The sequence below is a fragment of the Canis lupus genome, chromosome 33 (genome assembly GCF_003254725.2).
Source record: "Canis lupus dingo isolate Sandy chromosome 33, ASM325472v2, whole genome shotgun sequence".
Lineage (NCBI taxonomy): Eukaryota > Metazoa > Chordata > Mammalia > Carnivora > Canidae > Canis > Canis lupus.
This window is the reverse complement of record NC_064275.1, coordinates 1,714,583-1,727,621: the sequence shown is the minus strand read 5'-3', so window position 1 is coordinate 1,727,621 and position 13,039 is coordinate 1,714,583. Positions and strand designations below refer to the sequence as shown.

Sequence of the window (13,039 nt, the reverse complement as noted above, 5' to 3'; positions counted from 1 at the left end):
GCGGTGAGGACCCCAACCGGGCCGTGGGTGCGAGCGAACCTGGGGACAGGTCTCCGTCTTCGTCAGGAGCGTCCTGGAAACCATCCTAAGGCGTGAGGCGAGTCGCGCTGCACAGAAGGGGCCGCGGACAAAGTCGGGTCGCGCTAGCCTGCCCGGGATTTTATCACCGGGGGGGGGAGGAGGCCCCGAGGCCGGGTGCGTGGGGCGCGGGGGGGGCGTGCACTCGGGGGGAGGTGCGGAGGCCGGGTGCGTGGGGCGCGGGGGAGCGTGCACTCGGGGGGAGGTGCGGAGGCCGGGTGCGTGGGGCGCGGGGGGGCGTGCACTCGGGGGGAGGTGCGGAGGCCGGGTGCGTGGGGCGCGGGGGAGCGTGCACTCGGGGGGAGGTGCGGAGGCCGGGTGCGTGCGACGCAGGGGTGCGTGCACTCGGGGGGAGGTGCGGAGGCCGGGTGCGTGGGGCGCGGGGGGGCGTGCACTCGGGGGGAGGTGCGGAGGCCGGGTGCGTGGGGCGCGGGGGAGCGTGCACTCGGGGGGAGGTGCGGAGGCCGGGTGCGTGCGACGCAGGGGTGCGTGCACTCGGGGGGAGGTGCGGAGGCCGGGTGCGTGGGGCGCGGGGGGTGCGTGCACTCGGGGGGAGGTGCGGAGGCCGGGTGTGGGGGGCACGCGGGGGGGTGGTCATGCACTCAGCGGGAGGTGCGGAGGCCGCGGTGCGTGGGGCGCGGGGTAGGCCGGTGCGCTGGGCCCGAGCAGGCCGCCAGGGGGCTCACGCGGAGGCGCTCCCGACGCCTGCTTTCTTAGACCTCGGAGGGGACCCGCACGTGGATGGCACGCGGCCCGGGAGACGCTGGGAAGTCACACTGCGTGGTGCGGGTGGGGCTCGGCAGCAGTTTTCCCGGCCTCCATCCGTCCTGTTGGTGCAGGGACGTAAAGATAACTGGGAGCAAGTCCCGCTACCCGGTAGGGGGGCAGTGGGCCCCCCGGGTTCCCCGGGCAACGCGCCAACTCGACCCGGACCGGGCCGGCCACACTGCCGGCTGCCACGGGCTCGGCGCGGGCCGCGACTGCGGGGACTCAGCGGCCGCCGGGGAGGCCGCGCCGAAGCTCGAGCACAGGGGCAGCCGCGCCCCTGGTTTACCGTCTTAGCGACACGGGCCGTTAGTTTCAGGATTTTGGAGACAAACGTACTTGAAATATAACATGTTTTCTTCTCCCTGGTGGGTAAGCACAGTGTTGCTTAGAGGAATGGAATGAGGTGTAGATGTTTCACGTGTCCTAGTTGGGGTTAAAGATTTCCCTTCTATCTCAGCAAATTTATATTTGAAATTATAAAAATGGTGCTGTAAACCTTTGGTTTCATTTCGGTCCTAAAATTCATTTTTTGTTAGTTTTCTCAGGACCGCGTGGCTCCTCTACGGGGGCAGGGGCGGGGGCGGGGGGGGGCGGCTGCGGCCTCGGGTCGCGCCCTGCGTCCTCCTCGGCCTCGCTCTCCTGCCGCCTCTGGGCATTTTCTGGGTCGGAAGGTTGTAAAGGAATAGGATCGTGTACACACGTGCAGTGCTCTGCTGCTCATAATTTTCTCCTACCTTGGATTCAAGGAGCGTCTGAAGGAATCTTCTTCGCTGCGCACGAGGGATTTGGAGCCCTGAGCCTTGCAGAGTCAACGGTCCTTTCGCTGGGCGGAGCTGCTTACCTGCTACTGGAGGCCAGTCCTGTTTATAAACCATCTTGATTTAATCTCTGCCATATTTTTAAACTAAGCATAAACGATCAACCCTGTGATTTATCTCAAAAGGTAAAAACAAAAAAACCCAATTCAATGGTCATTGAATTTTCTCTAATACATATCTTTAGCTTCAGATTTAAAGGAGGGGCGGCCGGGTGGCCCAGTCTGTTAGGCCTCCGGCTCTTGTTACTGGGTCGGGTTATGGTCTCAGGATCTTGAGAATGAACCGCCTGGGCTCTGAGCCTAGTAGAGAGTCAGCTTGGGGTTCTCTCTCTCTCTCTCCCTCTGCCCCTCCTCTGGCTTGTGTGTGCTCTTTCTAAAGTAAATAAATCTTAAAAAAAAAATGAAGTATAGAAAAGACTCACTATATGTAGTACACACGCAGCCAAGGACTTTGAGTATCAAAAATTCACTTCTGGGGATCCCTAGGTGGCTCAGCGGTTTAGTGCCTGCCTTTGGTCCAGGGTGTGATTCTGGAGTCCAGGGATCAGTCCTGCGTCAGGCTCCCTGCATGGAGCCTGCTTCTCCCTCTGCCTGTGTCTCTGCCTCTCTCTCTCTATGTCTATCATGAATAAATGAATAAAATCTTTAAAAAAAAGTCACTTCCAAGTAAATTAACCTTAAAGTCTGATAAGTAATCGTCCTTATTTATATATCTATACATATGTATCTATCCTTACATATATATCTGAATAAAATCCTATTTCTATTCTAGTGCATATATTATAATACCTATATTTCCTTCTTTAAGATATTCTATTTAGAGTACCTTCACCTGGAGTAGCTATTTTATAGGATCATAAAACTTCTAATTATTTTCGAGGCAGTATTTATTACCAATTCAAAGAATGTACAAGGGTAAGACCCTGCAAGCTCGCGCCCCTTCTTTAAATTTCTCTTCCTTTCATTTCCTCCATGCCAGCTCTGATCCTCCTTGCTCCTCCCCAAACAGCCGAGCACACTCCCAACTCGGGCCCTTGGCACTGGCTGCTGCTCCTCCGTCAAGTGCTGCTCCTTCAGACATTGTAGAGTTAGTTCCTTTGCGCTTTCCAGGTTTTCATCAAAATTCAGCTTCACCGCGAGCCGCCCCAGTCCACGTGTGCAACCTCAACCTCCCGTTTCGGGTCCTCCCTGCCCACATTATCTTCTTCTTGCCACTGACCACGAAGTAACGCAGCAGACGCACTATCTGTTTATTTTCTACCTTCCATACCACAGTTCAAGCCCTGTTAGGGCAAGACTATTTTTCACTATCATACTGTCGGCCGAGTGGAGTGTGGGCACGTCTAAGAGCTCTATATGTTTGTTAACTTGGTGACTGAAAACAAAACAAAAAAACCCGATTCCATGATGTCTGGACTTATAACTGGGTTTTCCTTTTTCAAATATATAGTCTTTGCTCAGTGTAAATCTCTTCTGTGTGTAAGTTCAAACTAAGAATTTTTGGAAAGCACAGAATTAGGTTAAAAACTATGATGCTGGAGATCTTCATTGTAAATAGAGGGTCAGTGTATTAAAGTTGTACACGCTTTTTTGTAAGACCCTTGGATAAGTAAATTATATTTTTTTTGTCATAGGGCTTTCTTTATTTTTGTTCTGAAGAATAAATAAGTAAATCAGCAGAAAAAATATTTAGATAGGTGGTATGCAATGACACCTTAGGGAAATGTATTTGATGACTTACAATAAACTATGTTCCAAGCAAATTATAATTGCTGCCCAGGAGAGAAAAGCAAAATCCTAAGAAATTGTTTCTGCCTTTATTTGGTGGAAATTGTGTGCACATAATGCACTTGACAAAAAAAAAAATGACAAAGGAGAGGTAAAACTATTCATAGCAAAATATTTATAATTTCACCATTGGGTATGAGTTAAATGAGTCTGCCTCAAATGGAGGAAAGTCATAAAATTTTTCAAAAACGGTTCCTAGAAAAAGTAATGAGAGTTGGCCTATTTTTTTCCAAAAGCCTGTTCTTTGTGCCTGGCGCCATGGTATGGACTTTGCACACATTCAGATGCTAGATCCTCCAGCAACACTGTGCTTTGGATACTATTTTCTCCATTTTGCAAATGAGAAAACTGGATCTCAACGAGGTGTGTACCTTTCCTGGTTACCGTAGGTATAGCTGCTAGGTGATAGGATGGAGACTCTGCCCTGAGTGGGCCTCTTAACTACCAAGCACATTGCTGTGCATGGAGGCCATCGCTTGGACGCAGGCCTAATAGCAGGTGCGGTCAGCCTTTTCTGGCTGTGTTAACTCACCTCCATGGGGTTAGACATCTTCAGGGTACCCCTTAGGATTCAGCTGCCCAATTGATAGCAATAGTGATTTCATAGCAACTTTTTAGCATCCAGTTTGTCATAGCCAAAAGAAGAAAACACCAAGTCATGGTAAATGTAGGGTCTCTACTTGATCTGAGTTCCGAAGTCAACGCTCTGGCTAGACAGACTGAGAAAGTCAGCTTTATAGAGCAGACAATTGACACAGAGAAAGGAAGTCAGGAGAGAGTGAATTCGCCTTGCTGATGCATGGTTGGAGAATCCCTTGGCGTCCTGTCTGTCCCCTGGACAGTGAAGTGTGCACCCTGTGGGTAGAAACAAAGGGAGCCACGGAGCAGGAAAGCCAATGCTAGGCCAAGGACCACAAAGCACCAGTAGCAACAACAATGGAGATTTGTTGGAGTTGGGTCTGGGTGTAGTAAACGTTTGAAATTTTGGCAGAGATGATGGAGGTTTGCACAGACAGTGTCCAGACAGGAAGGTCTTGGAAGAAAACATTTGCTTCTTTTTCTCAATTGTGATCATTCCTTTATTTTTATTCTTATTTTATTTATTTTTTTTGAGAGAGAAAGCCTTTCAGGCTCTCTTTTTTCCAGATTGTTTTTTCCTTTGATCCTCAATAGCAGCTGCCTAAGGACTGCCTATGGGATGTTTTCAAGCAGACTTGATCATGGTGACCAGTTCTGTTGGTTTGGATGCTATCAAACAAATGATTTCTTTTTTTAAACTCTGGGGAATATTATTTATATATATATATATTTATATATATAAATATAATATATATATTATATAATTTATATATGAATATATTTATAATATATATATTATAAATTAATAACTTTTTCTTCTTTTCTCTGTTTTCTTTGTTTGAGTTTCCCTGGCTACTCTTAAAACTGTACCCACTTTTCCCTAGCTGTGAAATTGTTCCTATGTTGTTGTGTTACATTAGTCATCATCTGTTGTGGATTTTATATTTTGTGATAGTCATTTAATCTGTTATCATGTAAGCAGGTTCAGTTCGTTTCCTTCAGTGACCTACCATGCTGGAATGGTTGAAAAAGAAAAAGGCCAAGTTTCCTTATGAGAGTTTTAAGCCAAATTCCCTCTGTCCAGCTGGCTCCTGCTACCAAGCCAGGAAAATGTAGAGTCTCTCTATTTCCTGCTGATTTGTTTATAGTGGCCCTTGATTGCTATTAACAATCCCCAGCTGCACCAACTACCTCGCCCAGTCTCCCTTCCACTGCTTCTACCCTCATTAACCCTTTGAGGTCAGTTCCTGCTTCCCTGCTTTCTGAACCTTCTCAGTTCTTGGCAAAAGAAACCAAACTTTATTTTTGAGCACTTCTTAGAAATGTATAAGGACAAAAATAATTAAACCTATCACATGGGGGTAAATGACAATGCTGAGTGATTCTAGAAAGGGCTTTTTTGACTTTCATTTTTCTTAATTTCATAACTCATGCAACCATATAGGTGCTCATTCTCATTCACTTTTAAGAGAAATGAACTCTGAAGCATCTAAAAATACAAAAGTTTCATGGATGCACATATTCCTATGTATTTCAGATTGTGTTTTGGATATATTGTGGGTATAGCTTTGTTGAACCTGTAAGATTTTTCACTACTGAGAGCCCACTCTTGACTACCTAGAACATCCCACTCCTTCCCCGCACATGCTATTTTAAATGCCCAAGACATAAATAAAAATATCATAGCATTCACAATCTCCATTATGTTCAGAAATGGATGTTTCTACAGCCTCTGTTTGAAGTAGATGGAATGTTCTGTAAAGGAAAAAAAATCCACAAAATGAATGGAATGAAGAACAATTCAACTGACATCCTTTTTTGCATCTAGGTTAAGCTCAAAGCAGATGTAGCTCCATGAATTAAACTGAAGTGAATTAAAGTGTCTTTTGCCTTTGGTATTTTTCTGTGTCCTCTTTTACTATTATTTCCCCTCTTTCCAACTTACATATTAAGCTACAAATTCTTTTTAAGATTTTTGAAAGTGCCTTTTTGCCTTGTAGTAGGATGCTTGACCATGAGAGCTAACATTCACACCACGTGTTCTAACTGCCAGGTCCAGTAGCAGAGACTTTACATGCATTTGCACTTTTATTTCTCACAAAACCTTCTGAGATAGATGTTTCGATCATTCTCCTTTATAGAGGGAGACACCGAGAGGGGTTGGGTAGAAACATCATCTGGGCAGGTTTCTCTTGAGAAGTAATTGGACAAATGAAATATCTAAGTGTTTTTCTCCAAGCAGAAGTCCTAAAGCTAAAGTCACTGAGGAAGAAGACTGTGCAACCATAAGTGTTGCTTTATGGGAAAGAATCTGAGAAGTGGGCTCAGGGGGGCCTGGCTGGTACAGGGCAGCAGCAAAGCCTGTTGGGAGTAGCAATGGAAGGCTGCCGGGATCACATTCATCCAATAAGCTCACCTCTTTTCCCTTCCAAGAGAGGAAGAACAGATTGTCTCTGCTTCCCTCCTTGATGGTAGGAGAAAAATCTCCATATAATAGGTATGAAGAATATACATTTTTATGATAAAAAGAAGTAAAAGTTCAGTGGTAAACTTAAAATGCCATAATCAGCAGTTACTAGTCATGAATCTCAAAATCTTGCCTGCTAAATTTTTAGAGTCCATGGGCAATTTTTCTGGTATTTTGTGACCCATTGTTCGAGGGAGTTGCTTTTTAATTGTACTGAAATTTAGCAACATCGATAGATTGTAGATCGATCATAAATCATCTGGGGATTAATTTTGCCACTGGGCCTTTTTTCTTTTCTTTTCTTTTCTTTTCTTTTCTTTTCTTTTCTTTTCTTTCTTTTCTTTCTTTTCTTTTCTTCTTTTATTTTTTTCTTTTCTTTTCTTTCTTTTCTTTTCTTCTTTCTTTTTAGCTTTTGATTCTTTAGCTAATCTTAATAACTTCTTTGTTTTAAAATAGCCATTATTGGATAGTGTGCATTTAGGGCTATGACCAATGAATTCAGAAAGCCCTCTACCGTCTCTCCAGGAGGGATGTTTGGTTTGTGGGAGCACAGGATTGCTGAGCTAATTCCCCGGGTACAGATACATGAGCGGACGCAGCACATTACAGCGTGCTCTAAGTGAACAGATACATTCCAAAATCGAATGAGGACTTGGGGAATTGCCCACATTTAACCAAATAACCAGCTGTGCAAATGTTAAAATGCGATTGATCTACTAGAGTATTTGAGAATCATGGAGGGTCATTTAGTTCAATGCTCAGATGGTTCCCCAGCAGGGCTGGAAACTTTGCAGGCCCAGCCGTGACTAGTCATTACTGGACATGATCAAAAAGCCCGGCTGGGCCTCTTTTCATCCAGCTACCATTCCATTTGTGCATTCCTCCCCTCAATTTCCAGATCCTATAAATTTCTTTCCTAAACTTTGGCTAAGGAGAAGTGTTTTTGGTATATCTTGCTCCCGGTTGATTTCTTACTCCGTCATGGACATGACAACATTAAGTGGACCTACAGACAAACGTACACATGTCAAAGAGAGAATTAGAGTCTTAGAAAAATTCTGGTATCTCTTTCTTATTTCTTGTCAGTCCACCCCTCCTCTGTCATCAAAACTTACCTTGATGATTTTTGGCTCCTGAAATCCATATTCACCTTTTTCTTTTGTATGAATAAAAACCTCTTACACCAACCTTAGACTTCACATTGTTGTGTTTCCTTTCTTTTTCTTGCATGTTGGGTCTTTTGTTTTGTTTTGTTTTTCACTCAACTCCATTTGAATGAGTTCTTGCCAGCACATAAAATGATTGATTGATTAAGGAGAGTTATGCACTCTGCTTAAAATTATGAGCATATTTTCAGACTATTTAGAATTGAGTTGGTGTAAAATGGTATTGAATTAGTTGGATCCCTTGCTCTTTTAGATAAGAACTCTTATAGCAAAAAGAAAAGTATTTCCTTTTGGCCTCATATAGCATTTTGAGTTTTCTAGAACAGTAATTTGGAACATGCTTACAAAATGTAATTTTAGTTCAAATAAAAATAAAGTATTTATTATTTGAAAGAATAGCTTAGGGGTGAGATTTCGCATTTTCTTATGAGATGCAAGCCAAAAAAAGAGTCCATTAGAATTATTCTTTTGCTTAAATAAATAGCAATTACAGCAGAAAATGTTGAAGAATCACCTCAGCAGAGCCTAGAGATTTATGGAAAGCAGGGTTAGAGTGCAAAAGGTTTTAAGAACTAAAAGATAGAAGAAAAATGAAACTAACCAGTGGACTAAAGCTTTTTTTCTCTGTATTTGTGTTAGTAGAATGAAACAGTGCTCCAAAAGGCAGAAAAATTGGTTTTAATGCTCTCTCTCCCCTAACTACCACAGGATTCACCTTCCCATGTTAAAAGACAAATGCAACGAGATTTTAAAGATCTTATAGATTTTATTCAATGATTCATGAATTGGACACTATTCCATCTAACAGAAAGGAGTTCTGAAGAGCTGTACAAAATGAAAGGCTTTTATGGACAGAAGGAGTCAAGAAAATTTGTAGGAAAGAGAGGATTGTTTCACAGTCATCTTCCTATTGGGGACAGAGGAGGTCCACTGAGTGGATTACCCCACTGTGCTGACCTAGTAATTCTAAACTGACTGGTTAAAGGTTACATACCTGGGAGAGGGTGAATCTGCAATTATGTTAGGTATTAAGTATTGTTTTGCTGACATGAGGCTTAGCATAAGAGACTCAATTTTGGGCTGGTTGTCTTTTTTTTTAAACACCCATCACTGAGTCATTTATTTGAGAGTGATTTCGTATGGTTCCTTTCTGCTCTAAGGTTCTATGAATTCTAGAACTACTGACCTAGAGAGTGTTTGATAAATCATGAATATGAACCAACCAATCAAATCACATACATCACTGTTACAGACCTAGGAGAGATCCTCCAGATTCTCCGTCACCCTAGCCTGAGCTTCTGAGCCAAAGATCGAATCTCATCTGATGTTACTGAAAGGGTGCATTTGAATAATGAAATTCTGATGCATCTTGAACTCTGAATTGCAGAGGCAAACTCTTTAAGTTTAGTTTTATCTTCTTCATGGCCTTAGAGTTTCAAAAGACACCCTCTTCTGTGGACGATTTGTGTGGAGAACAAGGACTAATGGGTACCTCCATTGCCCTCTGTGGACTTTGAAGTTAAACTTCTCTTTGTATCTCTCACCACTAGAAAGTACAAGGAACTCCCAGTATTATTCATATTTAGAATAACTTTCATTACCTAGGTTTAAAATCCAATGCTTCTTCATGAAAGGATGGTTTAATTTAAATTTGCAAAGTCGCTGGAATGCTTAGTATCTAGTATCAAGTTGCAGGCTTTCTTTTGTCTCCTTTTGCACAGGGAGGAACTTTTTTTTATATTGAAATTATTCCATCTTTAATAGTATCTAGCATGGATGACCAACACTCTTAGAACACCAGTAAATGTTTGATAAGTCTGATTGAATTAAATTGTCCTCTGATAACAATTGGTGGGTAGATGAAGAATAATTATACCCACTATCCAAACTACACTTACCCTGCCATTTTGAGAAAGTGGGCCAACTTTCTATAAACTTGCTTTCGAATTTACAATCTACTATTATGCCAGATTCTAGGCAGATGCCTTCAAATAGTTTAATTTATGTTGTTAATCTCAAGTAAAACTGAGAGCTATTTAAACTCAATATTTTTTTCAGAAACTAAGATTTTGATCCTGGTCTTTTGCTACTTGGCTCTCTTCTGATACATTTGGCTCCTTGGGGAACCTGAGTGGCTCAGTGGTTGAGCGTCTGCCTTTGACTCAGGTCATGATCCCAGAGTCCCAGGATTAAGTCCCGTATCAGGCTCCTTGAGGGAAGCCTGCCTGTGTCTCTGCCTGTGTCTCTGCCTCTCTCTCTGTGTCTCTCATGAATAAATAAATAAATAAATAAATAAATAAATAAATAAATAAAATCTTTTAAAAAATTTGGCTCCTCTCTGCCACCTAAGACTAATTAGTTCAATTAGTTATTTGACTAGACCATCCTCAAAAAACCAATTCAAACTCTCTAAACCAAAACTTAACAAACATGTGCACAAAATTTCTGGGCTAGGGTTAAAATAAGATCAAAGAAAATGGAAGACAAAGTAGGACAGTGATTGGATATGGACAAGGAAGTCACTAGAAAAGGGGGGAAGGAAGTCACCAAAGAAATCTGGTTGGGGGTCATCGTTCAAGAGAAGTACAAAAAAAAGAGGTTTATAAAAAAAAAAAAAAAAAAGAGGTTTATAGAAGATGGAATATGAAGGTTGGAGTAGTGAAGCACATTAATGCCTTCAAATTATTGGGAAAAAAAAGGAAGGTTAAATTCAGAAAGATAAGACTAAAACATGGAAGGGCACCTGGAGGGCTCAGTTAAGTGTCTGCCTTCGGCTCAGGTTGTGATCATGGGGTCTTGGGATGGAGCCCCAGGTCATGTCATGGGGCTCTCTGCTCAGCAGAGGCCTGTTTCTCCCTCTCTCTCTGCCCCTCCCTGCCCTCATGTGTACTCTCTCTCCCCATTTCTCTTCGGTAAATAATATCTTAAAAAAAATGGACTAAAACGTGGAAAAATGCTTAGTTTCACTGGTACCTGGCACATATGAAGATAGAGTGCCCTTAGCAGAAATTGAGTGATAATAGCTTTGTTGCTCCTAAAACCAATTATGAGTAGCAAAATATCATTTACCTTTTTATGACCGACTATAATTAGATTTGCATTATAAATAAGAATGTATATATTATGGAAAATATGCAAAATTTGTGCAAACTGCATCAGGGTTTATATTATTGAGAAGGCAAAATTATGGGAGGAATAATGATTAACCATGCTAAAATAAAGACCCCTCTATATCTAATTACCACCCACCTGAAGTATTGATAAGATCCAAACTGTAGTGTAAGAATTTTTTATATGTTTAGCTATAATTTGGTGTTTTTAAAAATTTTTGGTTGGGTAACATTTGTGCTGACCTTATTTTTGGTTGGCCGCTTTTGTCAGTGGAAAGTCAGTGATGATTGAAGTTGGTTTGCAGTATAAACTGGGGAGAATTTTCATTATATACTTGGTATTTGCCAACTTTTTATTTTAAAACAGAAGCTCTACTTTTAACCGAGGCACGGCCTGAGGAAAGTGGGAATTTAGTACAATGAACCAGTCCACCTATTTATTTGCAATTAGTATTCTTCTCTCAATAATACAATTTTCACAGTCAACTGCTTGGCTAAATTAATTCCTTTTGTTCCTCCAAATTATATTCCCTTTAAACATGTTCCCAGTGGTGAGGAAAGCTGCAAGTAAGAAATATGATCTATGATGTCAATGATGAGGCTTTGTTTTATTGACTTACTCTGTCATGCACATAAAAACAAATGCATTATTCCCAGCGCTGGTGTTTGTTATTTAGTCAGATTCTTTAATACTGAGGGAGAGAGGCACATAGGAATTACCTTTGGCGAAGGGAACTAATTAAGCTTTTATAGAAATACTGGGTTGAAAGTTCTTCTAAGCGAGTACTACCCCCTTTGGAGAACTGAAACTGTGACACTATCACCAAGGATCTAATAGGAATATGAGATATCTTTTCATTTAACATTTCTAAAAATGAATCTTTGATTGGCTTGTTTTATCATCTTTCAATATGGGGCAAGTTCCTTGAGTAGAGTTTCCGGCCAAAGCTTTTCAGAGATGGTTGGCCTCACTTTTGACCTGCTCCACTGTAGTTGTCTTTGACTCGTGCCCTGATTATTTTTGCAATCAGTTGTGATCAAAGGACTGAGGTTGATGTCACTCACTATACATTTGAAAGCATAATATTCAAGAAAGAACCAGTTCTGGCCACTTTCCTTAGGAGGATGCTGTGGGCTTGGCTGTCACCTGAGGTTACATGGATCTCCCTCCAGCAGGTCTAGTAAAAGTACCATTCTGTGAAATAAAGATTATCTCTCCTAATTAAATTAGGTAACTTAATTATTAAAATAATTGTTTTCTTATTTAAATTAGTTAGAAGATGTGGTGAGAATGGAAGTTTTCAGAAAAAAAATTATTCTGTGTTAAAGTGCTAACATCTAAATGTCTTATCAAGAGACTAGTTTCCAATTTCATACCTTTCTTCCTTGAAATCACATACATTAAATTTGAGTGTATTGCATTTGTGAAGGAGCTGGGAGGTATTGTTTCATAAAGTTAAAATTTCAGGGCTTATTACAACCATGATCTGCAGGCTTAGCTGTGAAATGCCTGGAGTACGGAGACCAGGACTTGTCAGAGGCTTGTGAACTTCAAATGCTAGCTCCTGGGTTGTGAGTCCAGAGAAACCCTCCCGAAGTTTAGAGTTCAGTTTTATTGCTGTAAATAGAACAAATATAACTGCTGGCTTCCCCCCCACAGGTTTTTGCTTTTTTAAGGGGATGCCTTATGAGGCAGTTAGCAGGAAACAACTGACAGGCTAGGGTGAGGCTGGCAGTAAAACAGTAAGTGGAAGGAAAAAGAAGCTCCTTCGACGGTTCAGCAGGCTCATAAAACGGAATTCTACAAGGAGCTGTTGAATTCAGTTGTCACATCCTAAAAGCGTTTTGGTGTGCTCTGGGAGGAAGTTTCTAGTGGGTTTATTTTTTTATTTTTTTTTTTTTAAAGATTTTATTTATTTATTCATGATAGTCACAGAGAGAGAGAGAGGCTCAGAGACACAGGCAGAGGGAGAAGCAGGCTCCACGCACCGGGAGCCCGACGTGGGATTCGATCCCGGGTCTCCAGGATCGCGCCCTGGGCCAAAGGCAGGCGCCAAACCGCTGCGCCACCCAGGGATCCCTCTAGTGGGTTTAAAAGAGGTTTCTGCCACCCCAGCCCCCAGAGGTGTGGCGCTGAGCAATTCCGGCGACCCAGCCCGCCGCCCTGCAGAGGGGGCAGCAGGGCCTGGCGGCCTGGGCCGGGCGGGCACAGGGCGAGGCGCCCAACGCGGGTCGCGAGGCGGAGCGGAGCAGAGGCCCCGGGAGA

At 42.7% G+C, this 13,039-nt stretch overlaps 1 long non-coding RNA gene across 2 annotated transcripts in view; it reads left to right on the top strand.

Annotated features, from left to right (window-relative positions):
* The first annotated feature begins 752 nt into the window (after positions 1–752).
* Positions 753–13,039, top strand: part of LOC112640944 (uncharacterized) — a 29,592-nt gene continuing 17,305 nt past the window's right edge. The window contains exons 1-2 of one of the 2 annotated variants that reach the window (XR_007407992.1): positions 753–1,215; positions 1,593–1,789. This is a non-coding gene — a long non-coding RNA (uncharacterized LOC112640944). The remainder of the gene's footprint in view (positions 1,216–1,592; positions 1,790–13,039) is intronic. The other variant, XR_007407993.1, reaches the window with a different exon arrangement.